We start from the raw sequence: 21,821 nt of genomic DNA, 5'->3' as shown, positions 1-21,821 counted from the left end.
TCGTAGTCGATAACTTCATCGCGTGTAATAATTTTTTTTATTTTTATTTCTTATTTATATTTTTATAACAATTTTTAAACAACTTGAGGCATTTAATTCTGGTCTAAAGATCACTAGACCAATGGTCAGATCATTGACCATCTTTAAAAGCTAAAAAAAAAGCAGAAGTATGAAAAAGTAAAAAGTTAAAGAATAATAATACATAAATGTATATGAAATAATATTTTGAATTCAAATTGCAAATTTACGAAAACAAAATTAAATTGAATTAAAAAAAAAACTATATTTTTTTTTAAATTTCTTGCTCCAATAATTATAAATTTAAAAAAATTAAATTGTTTAATCGTGTGCTTACTTTAAATGGTGAATAAAGTAGATATACAGTAAAACTTCTATACGCCTGACGTTCACGTATAATAACCATAAGAATATACATAAGTGAAAAATATTTGCTCTAAAATAAATTTTTGCATTGTTACAATCTTTATCTTTTATGTTTTACTGTTCACTTGAACTCAATTATTGTCTTTAAATTGTCTTTCAGGTGGCTTGCAATTGGGGATGATTTACGAGAATATTGGGAGTTTTCATATTATAAATACTCTCAATTTGTATATAAGCATAATTCCATACAATTACTTAAATAAGAATTTTGAATTATAAGAAATACGAAATGTTTAGAAAACGTCGGTATTCCACTGTTATAAATACCAAATTCCTTGAAGTTATTCAATGTGGTGTAAGCAAATCATTGATTTTGAATATATTACTGCTTTATTATAATTCTGTTATACATTGCAACAATGAATAAATTATTAACGAACCTTATAAAACATATAAATGTGACTTCGAAATGATATTTAATAAATTAAAAATTTAAAATAAAACTAATGATAGTATGAATTAAAGAAAACAAGTAAATGTAGAAATTGCAATAAATACGAATATTATGTGTACACATTATCATTAATATAAGTACATACATAAAATAATGGTGAATTTCTGTATTCAAATATTATAAAAATTAATATTTTCAAATGATAAACGAACATTTAAGAAATATTTATTGTTAATAATCATACATACATATGTTCAATTTAGTAACATACATATGTACTCTATTTATAATTAAAATTATTAATCTATTAATGAAATAAAACAAATTTCTGAAATTTGTACATACCTTACCTACATAAATAGTTTTAAATGAACAACCAAATTACATAAAATTTTCCTGTTTATATTATTCATATATGGATGTCTGCACACTTAATTTTAAAAGCATGACGGTTAGGTAGACAAAAAATTCAATGCGATATTAAAAATAAAAAAAAAACAAAATTTGAAAAGCACTACCGTAAAAAAATTCACAAATTTTTCTACCTTTTGAGATTTTTTTTGCTTTCTTGTTTGCTTGATGTTCGTTATGTGCTAGATTCGTATAATCTTTTACTTAATTTTTATTAAAAATAATTTTTGTTGTGAAATTTCTACACAAATCCAAAAAAAAATTTATTTTTGTTTTCGTGTAGCAATAATAAAGCAATTGAATCGATTAATTATTGATTTCTTGAAAATTTTGAAATTAAAATTAGTTTGTTAAATAGTGTATTTATGATTTTATAACTTACTAAGTAATTATATAAAAACCGCAAAACGGACTATCGAATTTCACGATATAAAGGCATGAAATAGTGTCAGTTATTTTATTTTAGAATATAAAAAATTATTTATAGCGCAAAATGAACAAAAATAATGAATTACTCAATCAAAATTGTAATACAAATGCCTGACGACGATCAATTCAAAATGAAACAAATGAAAAAGAATTTTAAAATATTTTTGAGAAGTTTAATAGATTAAAAATGTACATACATACATCACATATAGAAAAAATATACCATCCACATTTGTATTTATGTAAAAAAACATAAAAAATTTTAACGCTCTTTGTGGATTTACATTTGGTATAAAATGTAGGGCTGCAATAATTTTTAAAAGTCTTATAAAATCTTACAAAAAACCTATTATAACACAAATCCTAAAATCAAAATTTCTTCTTAATACTCAGTAATTAGTTCAAAGTAATCAGTTTTGCTTTACGAAAGTAGGTTTTACCCATTAGAACAATTATTATGAAACTATATGTATAACATTTCCTTACATTATTAGAAAAATTAGTATGTATATGTATGTATCGTAGATATCAACCTATTGACCATCTTATACTTATACTGTAAAAATAAACGAAAAAAAAGTTATTTAAATGAAGGAATTATTAAAAGAAAAAAACATTGTTTTCAAACTCCTTCAGGATATTTTATAAAAAGAAAGGATGACTTGAGCATGTGCCAATTGCAAAATTAAAATAATTCAACCTCACAGTGTTCTATTTTAAATACAATATTAAATACAAAAGCAAAAACTATTCAACCTATTATAAACTTATACCCTCTGGCTACATTATTAAATTAAAGAAAAAAAATATTTTGATATAATCTAATTGCACCAGAAATTAAGAAACAAAAAGATTTCAAAATTAAATAAAATGAAAATATTTTTACTCTTCAGCAGTATATAGAGATTAATATAAAATTAAATAATATTGTACGTATTTAGTATGAAAATAAAACATTCAACAATAAATCAAAACAAGGTGTGAATTGCAATCTTTTAATAAATTTATTAAATTTATTAAAAGATTGCAATTTATTTAATTTTCAAATAAAAAGTTCATTCGAGACTTATTAGGTATTCGAAAAGAATTTTCTGCAATCAAACAATGACGAAATACTAAAACAAGGAATAACAACAATTCATCAACAGTGACGAAGTACAATAACTCAGAAAAAAGTTTTTTATAAGTTTCATTTATTTATTTTGCTAAGAAAACAAAAGATTCAAAGTAGCAATTTACTTCAACAGCCATTTTGTCCTGCTTTGCGAAAAAAAATCGTCATAGCTTTTTGTTCTGCCGAAATTTGTGTACTTTCGACACAGTTGCCAAAATAGAGAAGTGTATTCTTTTTGTAAAAGCTCTTTCCTTTGGGCTGCTTTACATTTTTTTATTATACTTCTTATACTGTTTAAATATTTAAGTGTTATGCTAAAATAAACAAATCTCATACCCTCGTTATATGTCGTATCGTCGCTGACAGTTTGCAATTTCAGTCAATGCTAATAAGATATTGATAAGGTAGAAAATAATTTGCATTCTAACAAGCCTTTATTTTTACTTCTTTATTTTTCAATTTAAAAAAAAAATCTTATGAGATTATTGTTTTTGTCCTATACAAAGCAGAAAAAAATTCTTATCAACTAAGAAAAATCTTAAAAAAATTTTGTAAAGATTTTTTTGTAAAAATTTTTTTTGTAATCTTCTTTTTAATATCTTAATGTAACTAAAGAAATGCAAACCAAAGAATTAATAAGTAAAAAAAAAAACGTAATTTTAAAATATTTTTTATTTAAAATGAATTTCTACGTAAGTGTATTTAAAATGTGGGTAAGTTTAAAATTTCTTCGGTATTATGGTAGTTTTTCTATATTGTTTAAAAATTGAACTCTTTGAAACTCCTCAGAATAAATACTTTTGCATTTTTAAATTTGAAGAACAAATTTCATTTCATTATTTTTGAAAAATTTTCAAATTTTCAATTCTAAACAATAAAAAATACCAAATTGCATACATATCTATATACTAGTCCTACTATTGATCATATTCAAGTACATGAGGTACATATACAGTACTGCACAGGCTTATAAGTATATATTTTAAATTTTTTTATATAACTTAGAACCATAAAGAAATTTAAGATATTGAAATACTTTTATATAGTTTTTATATACGAGTAGCATGATGAATTTTTTATACAGTTTGTGTAATAAATTAGAAAATGGTTGAGCTAAAAAATTTTAAGCAAAAACACTGTAAAGCAAAATCACTAATATTAAAAGTGAAACTTTTATTATGAATTGCTATTATTAACTTATTACCATGGTTTGGTTAAAATTTCAAGCTAAAAAAGACTGAAAAAGAAACTCTTATGCAACTTAAATAGCAAGAAAGAAAAAAGTGAAAGAAAACAAGATCGCTTTTATTTTCTTCTTTCTTAATATAATTTTTTTTCATTCTACTCTGTTAAGCATACAAAATGCTATCATTTTTTAATAGCAAAATGATTTTTTGTTTTTCTTGTTTATTTTTGTTAATTTTTCGGTTCAAAAATTTTGTCGCTGTTAAAATTATTGTCTTGTAAAATAAATGCTATGATAATAAATTATAAAAGTTTTTAACTTTTATGAATATGCGCTTACATTATGAAAAAATTTTGCAATGTCAAAGAAGAAATCGTACAAAAAATTATTCAAAATTTTTCATTCCGTAAAATATAAAAATGTTATTGAATGTCACAGTGATTTTGAGTATATGATAGTTTTATTATGAAATCTTACTGAAAATCATAAAAGAAAATATGAATTCAAAAAAATCATATTATTATATAAAACGTGTGAAACAGTTAGATATTTTTAAAAAAAATTTAAATCAAATTTTTTAAATCTCAAAAATTTACTTAAATCCCCCTCTAAAACGGCATACAATTCTGATACGCAATTCTAGTAAAAGTGAATTTTATACCACAAACTTAAAATTTAAGATAATGATGAATCTAACTTGAGGACAATTAGTGAACTAGTTAAACTAGTTATTAATTTATAATATGTGTATATATTTGTGTATCTATGTATATATATGGAATTGTACTGTGAATTAAATTTTATTCATTATAAAAATCCAGTTATTAGAATTATTTAGTTTTTAAAAATTTATTTTTGGTTTCATTTTTTTAAAATCAAATAATTTTCAACTTAAAAAAAATCTACGCTTTATAACATTTTTTCTTCCATTGTTTTATAATGTCAATCCAAATAGTAAAAATATAACAAGTAACATATATGAGAAGGTATTCAATAATGTGGAAGAGTAAATGTTGGATGAAAGCACTAAATATTTTTTTTGATTCCCAACCCTCAATTCAATTTACCAGACTGCTAAAATAACAAAGTATAATCTGTTTTTCATAACTACTTTCAACATTCATAAACTTATTCTCGTTAATTATTTCAGGGGGTTAATATGTATAATATGCAATTTCAGATTATAAATCATCAGAGCAACTTACAATATAATTTTAAAAAATATAATTAAAATTAACTAATTCTTAAATTATATATTTTGTACATTCATCAAATAACAATTGAATTTTTATTTGGATTTTGACACGAAAATCATTTATATTACTAATCAAGATTATTAAGATCTGTAAAAATTTTCTTAATTGAACGAAACTTCTTTTCAAATTATAAACTTATCCTATGTCATTAATAGTAGTTTGACTGAATTGTCTTAGAATTCAAATTATTATATATATTACCATTTAGTTTAAAACAAATAATTAGGAAACTGCAAATCAAATTGAAACATTGAACTACACGTTAAACTAGTTATGCGTGTATATAACAATAGTTTTTAATAAAAATGATCAATCACGCAGTTACAGACATTTTTTTTAATTTGCAATTAAATAAAAAAATCAGTTATTTTTATAATATACACACCTATTTTTAAATTTATAATATTCGTATATTGAAAAAAAAACAACATTTTTATAAAAAGAAAATAAAAAATATCTAAAAGTTGTAAAAATATTTTTACTTTTAATTTTTCTTGAAATTCATTTCTTTTGGTTTCAAAGTTAAAACAGCATTTTTTTCGTTTTAGAAAGCATGTTACAGTAAAATTGACTGAAACTCATTTTTTATACATAGATAAATAAATTCAGTTGAAAGTTCATTTTATTTAAAAAAGAAAAAGCAAAAAAAAACTTGTATTTTACAATAATGAGGTTATTACACTCGATAACAGCCACATTCCAAATCAAATTTATTGCACATATTCCATAAAAATTACTTCTATACTTTCAAATATTCGTGTACATATAATCAATTAATTTGAACTCAAAATTATTCCAATCGAATAGACAGTTATTTATCAAGAGCTAAAACCAATCTAATTATGAAAAATTTTATTTTTTATAAATATTTTTATAATATTTATTTACATATATTCCATATCAGAGTAAAAGTAACCAAAAATTCATCCTTTTTGCTCATCAATCATTAAAAAAAAGATTTAAGCTTTAATATACATAGTTCCCAGACAAACTTTAACGAAAATAATCCAATACGTGGAAGTCACAGTGTTCTAATTTAGAATTTACTAACAGAGACAAAAAATTAGAAGTATTTCTTTCTATAAACAAGATGTTAAGATGTCATTTAGCAAAATTACATTTAATTTTACAGTGGGTTCCTAAAACGTTGTATGGTAGATTTTTATTTCAATTAAGGGACCCAAACGCTTGCTTTTCTTTGGAAAAGAAAGCTTGAATTTAATTCAATTTCATTAGCTTTTCTTTGAAAAAAAGTATAAAATTCAATCAAACAGTTTTATAAAAAAATTATTTTTAGTTTACAAAAACATAGTGAACATTATATTAGTCCATGATTATATGTACATACATATACATATATCTACTACTTATGCTTACAATGAAATCAATAAAATTTCTATGTTCTACACACAGGTTTTAACTATTTCATTGCGGAATCAATTTTTCAAATTAAATTTGCTTTCTTGAAATTACCTAAGATAAAAATTTCGATAGCACACGAATAAATTTTGTTTGTTGAAAAATACTTGCATTCGAAATTCATTCAAGTGATTGAATGTAACCACGATAAATATATAAAGCAGGTATTTTCACTATTAAATAAAACGATTTACACCACATCAAAAAAAACATTTAACGAATTAAGAATCAAAGCACAAACAACAACAAAAAAGAAGAAAATCTATCAGGAAAAACAAATCAACTTTCGTTGTTGGTTTAGTATTCATGATTTTCACCTTATAACAGATTTACTTATGTTACATTTCCTTATATGATTTTTTTTTTTTATAAGAAATTCATGTTATGTTACAACAACCTCACCAGTCGTCTCTACGTTTATCTGCTCAATTTTAAATTGTAAAACATTTATTTTGAAAGTTTTTAATAAGAATCACCTGTTTTACTTGTTCTATTGTGACATATATAAAAATTTTACAATATTAAAAAACATAGTAAGTTATTACACTTATATATAAATATCTAAAAACTTTTAAAGAAAAATTCATTTATAGAAATACTACAAGTATTCTACCCTTTTTAATAAATTTTAAATTCAATTGCAAAATTAAATAGGCTTTAAATTTTTCGATAGTTGTTTTAAGATTTTCTTTATTCAATTATATTGAATTTCAATAGCTACAGTACTTTTAAATTTTTGTATAGCTTACTGTTACTCAATAGCTTACTATTAAGCTCAAAATTTTTCTAACCTTGCCAACACAATTTTTTATTAGCTTTAAACTTTCCTTTTATTTTGTGTAAATTTTTGGTTTTTAATCAATAAATTTGAAATATCTACGTATTTGTAGACAATATTCAACTCTCTCATCACTCTTTGATTAAATTAAATATGTATGTATTCATTTTGATAGTGATAAAATATTTTTAATAAAAAAAATGCTAAAATAAAATACTTTCATTTTTAATAAAGTTTTTTTTTATAGAAATTTTGTATTTTTATTTTAAACTATTGTTGTACTTTAAATTTTATCTTTATAACAATAGAATGAATAGTCGAGATTAAGGTGTGAATTTGTATAAAAAAAAACAAAAATTGTTTTTGCATCATTTTTATGTAAAATGATTTACGATCTAATAAAACATGTCTTTCATAAATTCTTTTCTATGACAGGTTCAAAGTTTCGTAATTTTTATATACACCGTAATGTCTACAAAAACTTTTGAAAACTAATTGTGATACACTATAAATTATATTAAATATTTTGCGGTCAAAAATACAAGTTTTCATCAAAAGTATTTTTGTACATAACAGTGATTTTAAACAGTAAATGAATATAAAATTAAATATCACATATATATATAGTAATATAGTAATATGATATAGCAATATATCATTACTATTTATATAGTACAACAGTACATAAATTTTAATTAATAACAATCGCTTATTTTTATGTTGATCATCTTAATAACATTAATTAAATTTTTTTAAATTTTTTAAAAATTAAGTTAATTTTTGAATAGGAAAAATTTTTATTGAAATGAAATATAAATTAGATTACTATATACTAGCGTACTATTCAAACTTAACAAGTCGAATTAATTAAATCAAAATCGTCACAAGAATAATTATAATTACAAACAATTGTAATTAAGAATTCCTCAATTTAAGGTTAAATTATATTATTTATATAAAAATTATATAAGACTTAAGGACGATGTTTCGAAAAAAATATCAATACAAAGATTAAAATTTATAGAAATATAATTTAGTTAATTAATAACCATATGAAGCCACATGAGTCAAAAACTTTGCAAAGAGCTAATAAAGTAGCTCTTTGTTACTTAAAATTATACACTACTCTTTTGCTATGTTAAAGTTTGAATGATCGCTTTTATTTAAAATTAAATAAATATTTTTCCAAAAATATTAATGTTGTTGATACATCAACATTCTCCTAAATTTTCTGATTAACCTAAAGCTAAACACAAAATTAAAGTTTCTCTCTTAAATCTTTTGTTTTGGTAATTGTTATCGTTACATGAACAAATAACATTCTACATGTACATGCATATTGTGTATGTATATATATTTCTCAACATTTTCTTACTTATTCGCTCTTTCTCTATTTCATTATGTATTTTGCTGTTTTGTTTTTTGTAATGATCTGTATTTACCTAAAAAGAAAGAATTAAATAAAAATTAATTATCTCTAGCAAAAAATTATTTTTTAATTACAATTTTAATCATATTTTGGTACCACAAACAATAATATATATAAATACGAGTATATATATCTAGACACGAACTTATAAATTTTTGTAATTAATTACCGCAAAAATTATTAATAAATACTTAAACCATAAAATTATATACTGAAGTTTATTGTAGGCCATTTAAAGAGCGACTACTACTTCTATTAAGTTTCAATATAAACAAAAAATAGTACATTATTGAACATCGAACCAAAAATGAAGAGACCCCTACTTTCGTTTACTATGAGTAAGATGTCAATGAAATTCAGAAAGGTATGTAATGTTTGTATACTATACGATAAATTTTTTTATCCTATAAACATGTTCTAACTTATAAACATGTTTAATTAAAGATGTTCTCCTCAATATAATATTTTACATTGAAATTTATTTGTCTTCTGGTTGCCTTTATATTGTTTCTATTTAAACTTTACTGTGTAAATTCAATTCAAGCTTTATATTTTATTTTGTGTTAATTGTGCAAATTTGTAATGCGGATCAGAAATTTGATTGAAAATTTTATTTAGATAAATAAATAATCTAATTCTTCTCTTAAATAAATCATTTAAACCACCTACTGAGTAATGCTACATTCTATATATAAAAATTCAATCAAATAGCGGGTTGGTCTTTCAATTATAAAATCTGGTTAAAAAACGAGAAAAACCTTGTCAACTGTGTGGGACAGACAATAACTTTAACTTGCCGTATTAATTTATGCAAAATTTCAGTCTATGTTTTCAATATTTTCTAAGATATCTCCAAAATACTATTGAAGTATGTATGGCAGCTACCACAAAGAGTCAAGAAATGTCAACTATTTTCATCACACATAACAGCCCTAATAATGGACTTGTTTTCACGAAATTTCTATATTATAGCTCCAACAATTTCTGAGATAATGCCAAATAACTTTTGTAGTTGCATGGCAGCTATCAAAACTGTCATCAGATCTCAACAACTTTTAATGAATATAACTGCCATTTTACCATATTTTATTTTGCAAAATTTCAATACTGTAGGTTGAACAGTTCTTAAGATATAACCAAATATTTGTTCAAGTTATATGGTAACTACCAGAAGCAGCCAAACAATTTCAACGAATTTTATCAAACACATTGGCCCAACTAATATATTCGCTTGTGCAAAATTTCATACCATAGCTTTTATAGTTTCTGAGATATAGCCAAATAAATTTGGAAGTTGTATGGCGACTACCCGAATCAGTACCTCGATTATAACCAATTTAAATAAGGTTCTGGCATTTACTATAATAAATAATTTGTGAAAATTTGGTGAAGTAGTTTGGTGAAATAGCTCAATTAATTTTTGAGTTATCGTTGGGACGGACGGTCAAATTTAGTATATCCTTCGAACATACGTTCGTACGGGTATAAAAAGCTGAATTAATTATTTAAATGTTTCTTATAATTTTCTATGCATTAACATCGATGCATAACACAAAAAGTAAAAGCTAGTACAGCACGTTGGAAGGCGTTGTAAAATGAAATTCATAACATTTTTGTAAACTTGTTATACAATAAATTATCTTAATAAAGTAAAGTAGATATTTGGATATTTTTAGTTTAAACTTTTTTTGTGGTTATAAAAAAGAACCACAAATGAATTAAGTACTTAATTTTTCGATTTTACAATAACAGGCATAATTTTTTTACCGCATTCATTCATTTTACCGTATTGCAAATTAAATCAACTCTAAATTTGAAAAGAGTAAAGTTGAATAAAGTAAAATATTCTTTTTAATAACAATCCAGTGCTATAAGAAAAGTCGTTTCAAAAAAGCGTTTGTAAAACAATCAATTTAAACGCAATCAAACATAAATTATAATGTCAAAGTTTAGAATCTCTACAATATTACTATTAGAAAACAATAAGACCAATGGCTTGAGATACGATGTACATAACTTCTTTCTTCTCGTATTTTATGGAAAAAAAACCTACATAATTAAATTAAATATTTTAAAGTTTTTGGTTATTATACAAGCCCAATTCCATATTAATTTGGCCACCTGAATATTTCTTAGAAAAACACAGTTATTTTAATTATTAGATTAGATTAGCTAGAAAATTTTTAAATACAAGTAAGTATGGAAACTAATTATAATAAATGTGTTTTTCAAAGAAATAATTAGGTGGCCGAATTAATATGGAATTGAGTCGTATTAATTACTGTCACAAAATGAAATTTTTCTTAAATTATTTTTAATAAATTAATAAATTTAACTACAAATATACATTCAACCACAACATTTTTCTAATCTTTTGATAAAAGTTAAAGCTTTTTGAAAATTTTTAACACACAATTTAAATATTTAATGCACCTACAAAATGTTCCGCGTAGATGCACAATTTAATAAGTATACGTTGTTTACATACATATTAATAATACATTATGCAAAAGTTCAATTAATATTGAGTGTCATATTTTCTTATTATTTGGCTGTCAAGTTGATCTCTTAATTACTATCTTTTATATTTAAATTTTCTTTCAATAAAAATTATTCATTTTTTATTTTTTACCATGTTCATGTATGTATGCATGTGTTTTTCAAATTATACACAATAATTATGCCGCTTCAGACAATTTTTTACATTTTCCCAATAATTTGAAATATACATATGTACTCGTAACTTGTATTACATATTGATATAACCTAATGTATTTCTTATTAAAAAATATTTTTGCGTTCACTTTATACCTAGAAGTTTTGATATAATTTGGCAACTTGCTTACGTAACAGCTTCTAAGTGTTTAACAAAATTATGTGTATCATACGTAATATATAACATGACGGTAAATTTTAATTCAGTTATATTTGAAAAAACCAGTAAGTAAACTCAAGTATGTAAAATATTGTTTAACTATACACACATTCAACTACTTACACCCATACATAACAAATTATATTCATATATTGTTATACAGGTACAAGTAAATACACTTTAAAAAATTGACAACTTAAGTGATTTATTTAATTCTATTACAAGTTTTTTTTTTGAGCACAACATATAGAAATGGCCAAAAAAGATGTCGGTATTGAATATTAAAGTTTCCTGTTTATTATACCGGTACAAACGTATGTCCGAAAAGTTTACTAAATTTGCCTTATCGTTTGTAACGCTACGAAATAATCGTCTGATATACAGACTCAAGTGTATGTTTTTGATCAGTGACGAATTCTGATCACTGTCAATTCAGCTTTGTCCGTCTGTCCATCCGTTGCAACGATAACTTAAAAACTAATTGAGCTAAGTTCAGCAAATTTTCACAAATGATTAATTATATAAATTGCCAGAACCCTATTTAAATTGGTTATGATCGAGGTACTGATTCGGGTGCCTGCAAAAGAAATTCCAAATTTTTTTGGCTATATCTCAAAAACTATAAAAGCTGTGGTTTTGAAAAATCGCAGAAGCAAATATATTAGTAGGCCCAACGTGTTTGATAAAAGTCGTTGAAATTGCTTGGCTCCTACTGATAGCTGACATACAACTTTAAAAGTTATTTGGTTATATCTTTAAAACTGTTCAACCTACAGTACCGAAATTTTAAAAAATAAAATATGATAAAACGGCAGCTATATTTATTAAAAGTTGTTAAGATCTCATAAGCACTTGTCATAGCTTCACAACTTCAATAGTAGTTTGGCTTTAATTCAGAAAATATTGAAAACACAGTATTTTACTTAACTCAATTTAGTTAGAAGTACATATATAGGAATGATATACAACTTTAAGCGGAACACGATCAATACCAAATTAATAAAATATTTCTATTATAGATTGCACTTTTATGTATGTAAATATATGTGTTCTCATATATACAAATGTATGTAAATAAGAAGACTAAAAATAACGATCAATATTTGGGGTATTGCTGTATTCATAAGACACAAACATATACACTTATTAACAAATTTTCATAAAAAAATAGCATTCAAAACAGTTTCAAAATCTGCCTATAATAGTATGAATAACTTGTGTAATTTTGAAACGCACACACAAAATTTGTACATGAATGTGTAAATGTATTTTATACCTTTTTGTATTATATATGTATTTGCTTGCTTAAATACTAGCGCAAACAAAAGTTCATATTTTTCTTTGTTTATATGTATGGTTTATACATTGAATACATATTATGTCTATTTACAGTTTAAAAAAAGTGAAAGTAAAAGGTGACTGATATAAAAATATTAAGCCGTCAAATTAACAATATTTTGAATATGAAGATATAACTTTTTTTTTATGTTTGTATTAAATTTTGTGATTCGTTGCGTATATTTTATAAAATGAATTTGTCACGATACACAGAAAGAAATTTTTTAGTTGAATCTTTTCAATGTTTTAACTTTAAACTTTAGCTTTTAATTTTAATTTGTAATTACCTGTTCGCTTTATCTTTATATATATTTTTTCCGTTTACTGCAATTAATTACGTCATATTCTAAAAAGTAACTATGAGAGTCGAAACTCACATTACTCAATAGCACCACATTCAAAAAGAAGTTTTTGAATCATTTAAAAAGAAAATTCGATTTTCAAAATTATGACTTTAAATTGTGTCTTTATTTCAATTATTTTTAAATTTCTGGAAAAAAAGCATATTTAAGTAAATTAAATTTAAATCAATTTTTAGAAACAATGGACAAAATTAGCTTTTTTTTTAATTATTAATATTTTCATATATATTTAAATATATTTTATAATTATTTATTAATTTATTAATTATTCGATTCGAATTCATAAAAATATTTTTGAAAAAACATTTATTAAGTTAAAGGAACGAAATGCAATTTAATGGAACAATTTAAATGTAAAACTCAATAATTCAGAATATATAAGAATAAAAATTATGGTTTTTAAATTTTTTATCTGTTTAATAAATTATTAATATTAACAAAGTCTGGGGTTATGAATCATACGATTATAAAATAAAAAAAAAATAGTAAGGCTCAATTCAGTTTCAGAAATTTTTCCAAAATCAAGAAACCTGGAAGTCCCAATTCAATTTATTTGTGTCGTATTCAAAGTCGCTTTAAAATAGCTCTATATTTCTTGTTCATTATACATTATTCATATTCTTTCTTATTTTTTTTTCTTACAAATTAATGACTAAAAATCTTGTCCAGGTGAGTCATATCTTTGTCAAAATGGTACATACATATTTCTTTTTTTATTTCTTTCAATTTTTTACTCCAAATTTATTTTCTTTCTCTCTTATATTAATGAACTCTAATGGGCAAGTTTTTCAAGCACTAAAAAAAATCCCCCCAAATACCACCAATTTATAAATTTCTGCAACGAAAATATTTTTTTTAACAAAAAGAAAAAAAAAACAATTTTTACATAAGAGTTGATTGAGAGAACTAAGAAGTGGTTAACTTTGCTTTAATAGTGTACTGTTATAAATATTTGTTATTATGTATATGGAGGTATGTATAACATTATTAACATTATTGTTTACTTTATATGGAATTTTATAAAGTGTCCTTGCTGTTAGGAAATTACCATCATAGCTTTATTAATTATATATGCTATCTTTTTAAAATATTAAAAAAAAAATATATATTGAATTATTTATATTTTTAATTTTATATATATAAATGTATGAACATATCTAAATATACAAAATATCATACAATTATTTTTAATATAATATAAGTACGTAGTGTACTTATCTACATATACAGCCAGCGTTACCATATTAATTTAATAGAAAATCTAGAAAATTTCGCCAAAGAATCTAAAAATTTTATCAACAAAAAAAAAAAAAAAACTGGCATAAGATCTGATAAAAACCAGTCTTAATATTGAATTTAAACACACTTTTTTATCATATAACTTACTTTTAAGAAAAACTATTCTTATCAGAGTTAATCACATTATTCTTAGAAGTATATTTGCTGATTTTAAAAATAAATTATTTATTTGATTTACTGTCTTTAAAATAAAGCTTACTTGTTTTTTTCTACCAATTCTTCATTTCGCTGTTTTCTGTCAGCACAAAATTGCATTTAAAATTAATCGTCACTTATATGAACATAAAAAAATTTACCTTACTTCACAAGTTCACAATTAATATCAAATTATCAAAATCAGTATTCTATTCTGTTAGAAAACAGAAGTCCTGTTCGAATTCACCAAATTATAATTATTATCCAGCTTCGGCATCTCCTAGGTGGTCAATTCATTAAAAATTAATTTTTTCATTCATTGACTTTTGAAATACTGGATTATTATTTAAACAAGAATTTTGAAGTGGTTTGTCATATTTTTACCAAGTGAAAAATCTGGCAAAAGTTTAAAAAATCTGACATTTTGATTCAAAAATCAGACAAATCTGGCAATATGCGCAATGCTCTATACCGTAGTTATATAAATATATAACACTGATATATATGGGTAAATATAGTTCTGCAATTAAATAAATAATACTGTAAATTAAATCAAGAAAATATAAGTGAATGTGTGTATGTATGTACATACATATGTATGCTTGCTTGCTTCCAATAAATAAGCAGCTAAAATCATTAAAAAAAAGCTGCGCTTAAACCAAGAAACTTAAACGTATAATATAAAAACATGTTATAATAAAATATATGGTAATCCAAAATATATACTTTATAATTATAGTATATTTATATACATGCATATGCAACTCTGCTTACATTAAATCTATACATGTGCAATGTTCGTAAAATATTGCATTGTCAGTGTATACGAATGCACAATATAACATCAAAGAATAATAAAACAAGAAAGGAAACTATAACATAAAGGTTTTGTAAATAGCACATTTCTATTGAAATATAAATTAAAAATATTTATGTTTCAAGCATCATCAGTAAAATTTAATTTTTTCCCAATTCTTTATATGAAGAAAATTTTTAACTTTACAATAAATAAATAAAAAAACTGCAATAATACAATAAATTTTAACAACGAATTAAATATCCATATAATAACTGTGTATGACTGTTATTGTAAGTGACGTTAAATTCAAATCATTTTAAATATTTTAATACTATTTGGTTAACTAAAAAATAAGATTTAACCTTGATTAAAATTAAATAAAGAAAGGGAAGTAATTAAATTAAAGTTAAATAAAGAAAACATAAACTAAATAATATTTAAATTGATATTTATAACTATATGATATATGTTCATTATTATACTACTTATTTACGTAAGTAAGTGAAACACTTACATATGTATATATTAATACATATATAGATGCACGTTTTTCATACAAAAAATATAAATTTAATCCAGAAGTAGTACAACGACGAAAGAGGGTAGTAAATATCGATAATATTTAAAAATAAGTTAAACCGGATTTTTATAAAACAGGCTCATACTATAATAGCAACATAATAAAAGCGGAATATGTACAAGTATGGCTTTTAATTTAAATTGTTAATTTTCCTTGTATACTATGGTAACATGAAGTAAATTGTCGATATTGAAATACAAATAATTGTTGTTATTATCATTAAATAAAAAAATTACCTATAATTAAAAAATAGTTGTAAAAATTATTTAATAATTTATTAAGTTAAAGCAAAATATTTCTGAATTAATTTAAATAAATAATAAAAAAATTTCAACTTCATTTATGTCGGAGTTGCGATACGTAGTACAACTCTAAAGAGCAAATATTGGATAATAATTGAATACTTATTAATTGGATTAGTATAATAAATGAAGATATGATGGCAATAAAACATAAAATTCCATTTTCTATAAATTCATTTTAAATTTTTGAATTACATATTTTAGTTATATTATTAATTAATTATTAATTAATCTAATGTACACAAATAAATAGTAACAAAATTTTATTTCTTATATAAACTGTTCGTTCAGATTCCTGTTTGTGGTGAATATATTGATGCACGTAAATTGAAAATATTAAATGAAATAAAAATATATAAAAGAACATTTTTTTCCTGTTGATTCTGTTTAGCGAAACCGAAAAAAATTTATTTATTATAGTTTTTATTTTTTTACGTCCAGCAAACATTTTTAATATTGCGATTATCGAGACTTGCAATTTTTCTCGTTAATATCCTATCTAAATTTTTTTCATTAACATATATTCTTAATTTTTGATTACGGAATAGCTAGTTGATTACGGGATAGAAAATTTTTAAATTATTTTCCTAATATTTTTTTTAATTTCAAAGTACTTTTTCATTTTTACTACATAAAAAATAAACAATTATTTTGTTATTACTGTTTTAATACTGTTTTTTACTTACTTTAATTTTGCTCATCTCTTTCACCTCAAAAGCTGTAATCGGAGCTTTTTTTATAGAAAGCAAAATAAATAATTTTTTCACTCTTCTTTATAGTAAATGAGTAAAAACGGTCATCATTATAACAGTGAATGACCGTTTACGGAAGAAAGTGTCACAAATAACTGTTAACTATACTTTTGTAATATGAAATATTACAATAGTACAGTTAAAAGAAAGTAAGTGTGTATAAAATAAAAATAAAAACATTATAAAGAGATTATGTGGAGTTGTTGAGAAAAATTTTTTTAAAAAAAAGTTAACCAAAATAGATAAGCTTTCTAAAGTCATACACTTATCGTGTTTGTGGTTTCTTTTGAAAACGACTTGAAAACGACGAGAAAATGTCAAGAAACTTCATACGACTTTAATAAATTTATTAAAATAAATGTCAAAAAATGGTTTAATAATAAATATGTAAATGTCAAAAAATGGTTTAATTCAATGGCTCGAGATAAATGAAAAGCTATTTCAAAAATATATAATCAACAAAATAAGTTTTGCTAAATGTAGTATAACAGTTTCTATAGAAAACTGAGTAAAAAATAAAATTAATCAACTTATTTCATCTAGTATTTAATTTTTTTTGTGAACTTTTGTTAAAACCTCGACATATTGAAAATATGGCCTGAAAACAATACGACACCAAATGAAATTATGGTTCTCATGACAATCAAAAAGGAAATAATAAAGCAAATTAATAAAAAACCGTAATTTGACTTGAAAAAAAATTCAAAAGGAAAATTAAAAATAACTATCAAATGAATGAAATGAAGATAATAATTTAAAAAAGTTGTGAAGTTCAAATTGAAAACGAAAAAAAGTGTGTTTACTAAAAAATATCTTGTTTTCAAAATTATACTTTATACACTTGAAGCTGAAAAAGTCAAATAATGAAAATTTTAAATTGGTCAGCACATAACCGAGCTCAAAATGACACAAGATAATGGGAATGCCCTTCAAATTTTTCTTTCAAATTTTAAGAAAGCTAGTAAGCTTTTTGTAAGACACCTAGGAAAATTTGAATTTGTTTTTAAAGTTTTCTTTAATTTTTTCCTGTTCAACTAATATTTATTTTTTTTTAAGCTTACGTGATTCAGTATAAGAAATTATTCTTAAAAACTTAGACTTTGAATAAATTTTATAAAATATTTTCTTAAAATCTTACACCTTTAAGTTTTACTTACATTTACATATAGATAATATATGGCAGTTTAATTTAAAAATATTTTCTCTGATTTAAAATAATAATACGAACGTATATATTATATTTTACAAATAATATATTGTATTTTTTATAAGTTCAGCAGAACTTACAGTTTCGAAGAAACAGAAAAGCGAAAATTGACATTTATCAAACTTTGGATCCGGGAGGGGGGTGAATTACAAAGAAAAACACATCCCCACGTCCGTCTTGTCACGTATAAAGAAATTCGCTTTGAAAATAAACTAAAAATCCTTTTGAATAACGGTCAAAACTGTTATATAAGATAAAAGATTTCTGTATTAAAGTAATTTACAAAACAGGCAACGAAAAACGGAGGGATATTTTTTCAAAGCGCATCAGGAATAGCACTGCCACTTTCATAAAACATAAAATATAAAACATAAACTAAAATTAATATTAACTGCACAGTACAAAAATAGTTCTAAATATTTTATAAAAATATTTAAGACGAGCATTTTAAAACTGCAAAAAATTATGTTAACAATATAACCGATAAAAAATTTACTTTTTAGTCTTTACAATCTTTAGTGCCACAGCTAACATGCGTCACCAACATGGTAAACCGAAAAAGATAATTAAGTCAAAGCAAAATTAACCTAAATTTCAATTTTAATAGTTCTAAACTACTTGAAGGATTTCTCCAGAAATCAAACAACGTATACTGGTATAATATCAATTATAGAGAATAACTTTTTTTGAAATTAAAACTTCAAAACATAATTAATTTAATAATTGAGGAAGTTTTTTTATTTTCACTGCCAAATCTTTTCTTTAAATTATTAATATGATTAAGCAAAAAAAAATATTTAAATTTACGAAAAATCCTTAGTACAACTTTTAATTAGTAAAATAGAATTTTTGAAATACAATTTTTTCATATACTGAATGCAATATGCTAATTAAAATGTTTACATGAAAATTATTAAAAAATAAAGTGGATAAGTCATATTATTATTGCAAGCTATTTTTAACGTATGTACATTCCTTGTTTGTTAAAACCACACAAGATTTATTTTTATAAAATCATATAATATTAATTAATACTAATCTCAAAAATCGTTGCTTCTATCTCACATTCTGCACATATAAAGATACCTTTAATTAAACCTTTAATACATTGCAGTTAATTCATTCGCATATTATATTTAACCAAAGATTTTAATACAGCATTTATCTCAAAAATTATTTGATCAGTTTTGAATTTAATATGAAAAAGTGCACTCTTTGTACTAACTTGTTCTTTTATTAATTAAATTTACAAATTCATATGACCTTGACGTCATTCAAACCAGTTTATAAAATTAAAAATAAATAAAAGAAAAAAGATCACGTCCTAAGGTACTACTTTACAATAAATTTTCAAATTAAACCATTTAATTAAAAAAAAATTAAAATAAAGAGAACAAGCAACCAACTCTTTACATGTTCCATATGATATATGAGAATACCGACATATTTTTTATATATATAAAAGTTTATAAAAACGACGTTTTATAGTACACCCGACAGCCTTCCTTTAGACTTTAGTACGCTTTTTTTTGCTCTTTTCAAAATCTTGTTTTTTTTTCATGAAAGTAAACACTGAAGGTCATTTGATTGCATGCCCTAAAGTAAACTAAGTGAAAAGAAAAATTAAATATACTGAACAAACAAGATTTCATTAAAGAAGATAATAAACGAGTATTGGAAAAAAATGCAACTGAAATTTTAAATTAATGAGGTTTTTAACAAGACCTTTTTTATTAAACATCGTTATATTAAAAAAAATAATTATCAAATTTTAAAATAAAATCTTTGTATATTCAAAGTTTCTCTTCGATTTTCTTTATTTTATTCAATTTAACGCCATTTCTCGTTCTATACAATATAAATAAACAATTTATACCAGGTTTTAATTGTTAATTTTGTGTAATTAGTCAAGAATTAAAAAAGAGATGATTGTACCATATTTTATAATATTTATAAATTTTATATTATAATATAATTTAATATATATTAAAATTATAATATTTTTAATTAATTTTATAACTTAACATATAATAATATTATAAAATATTATTTTATAATATTATTATAAGTTATAAAATTTTAATCGTATAACTCTTAAGAGTTGCAGCATTAAAAAGAACATTCGCGACACCAAAAATTAGGAGTTTTTATCCAAAAGTTCTCTATATTCATATATATGACATATATATATATGTATATATACATATATATTATGTGTACGTAAACATGCAACAAATCGCAAATTTGAATTTCTTACTTTTTACTTAAAATAATTTTAACAATTAATTACAAGCACACATACCTGGCAAAATTGCAGAATTTTTCATATAAGTAGTCGCGGCTATATGAAAAACATGATCAAATTATACTTGAGTGTCAAAATTGATCAAATTATTTTTAGATCTGCTTACAAAAAAAAATGATTTTCATATTTATTTAAAATGTAATTATTGCAATAATAACAATTTAGTACTTCTATCTAAGTAAGACAAAAGACTTAAAATTACTTCAATGAAATTCATAAACATATGAAGACATTCGCCGCTCTATATAGCCTAAACTTGTATCATTAATTTGATTTGAGTACACTACTGAAAAGCAAAAAATGTTAATTAAAAAGAACGGGAATAAAATGTAGGATGATTGATTATGAATATATGATGAATTCACAATTTTAATAAATTAGTGAAAAAAAATTAATCGTTGAATAAACTTTTATGTAGGTATACATATTTTGAATTGAAATCTAAGGCTACATGTCACGGACTCACGAAAAGAATTTATTCGCTATTGATATTATTTTAAAATTGTATTAAAATTAATTTTATTTAATGAATTATTTTTTCAACAAATACATAACTTTTTACTTAAATAATTAACTTATGCGAAAATAAAAATTTATATTGTGAAAATATTATTGTGAATTTGCGCAGCTGTCACAACCACTTTTTGTGAGTCAAATGAATATCAAAATGGAAAACTTGTATAAAAACTAAAATTATGACAATTCTGTAAAGCAACATTATGCAAACTTTAATATCTCTAGTATGTATTTATGCCACATCCGATTATTTTTCTTTCTGTTTAATATCTTTATGCATTCTTAAAATATACATATGAATATAATTTATAAAGTTAAAGTTATAACTTTTCTCTTTTTAATGATTCTTAGTTAATTTTAATATTTATATCCTCATTTTCTTTACAAAAATTTTTTGTATAAGAAAAAACTAGCACATGAAATCCGCCTTATTTTATTTTCATATATTATTATATTGATTACAAATGCATTCACCTGCAGATTTCTTAACA

At 22.8% G+C, this 21,821-nt stretch overlaps 1 protein-coding gene across 3 annotated transcripts in view; it reads right to left on the bottom strand.

Moving 5' to 3' along the window:
- LOC129610624 (chitin synthase chs-2) overlaps positions 1-21,821 on the bottom strand; it is a 64,472-nt gene that overhangs the window by 38,349 nt on the left and 4,302 nt on the right. The window contains exon 1 of one of the 3 annotated variants that reach the window (XM_055523250.1): positions 8,807-8,847. The exons of the other annotated variants lie outside the window; for them this stretch is intronic. The gene's annotated coding sequence lies outside the window, so the exon portion shown is untranslated. Of the gene's footprint in view, positions 1-8,806; positions 8,848-21,821 lie in introns of those variants that run through there. 3 annotated transcript variants of the gene reach the window in all.

This window comes from Condylostylus longicornis, unplaced genomic scaffold (assembly GCF_029603195.1).
Source record: "Condylostylus longicornis isolate FDR11 unplaced genomic scaffold, ASM2960319v2 ptg000045l, whole genome shotgun sequence".
In the NCBI taxonomy this organism is placed as follows: domain Eukaryota; kingdom Metazoa; phylum Arthropoda; class Insecta; order Diptera; family Dolichopodidae; genus Condylostylus; species Condylostylus longicornis.
Note: the sequence above shows the minus strand (reverse complement) of the source record. Positions and strands in the feature narration are given on the sequence as shown.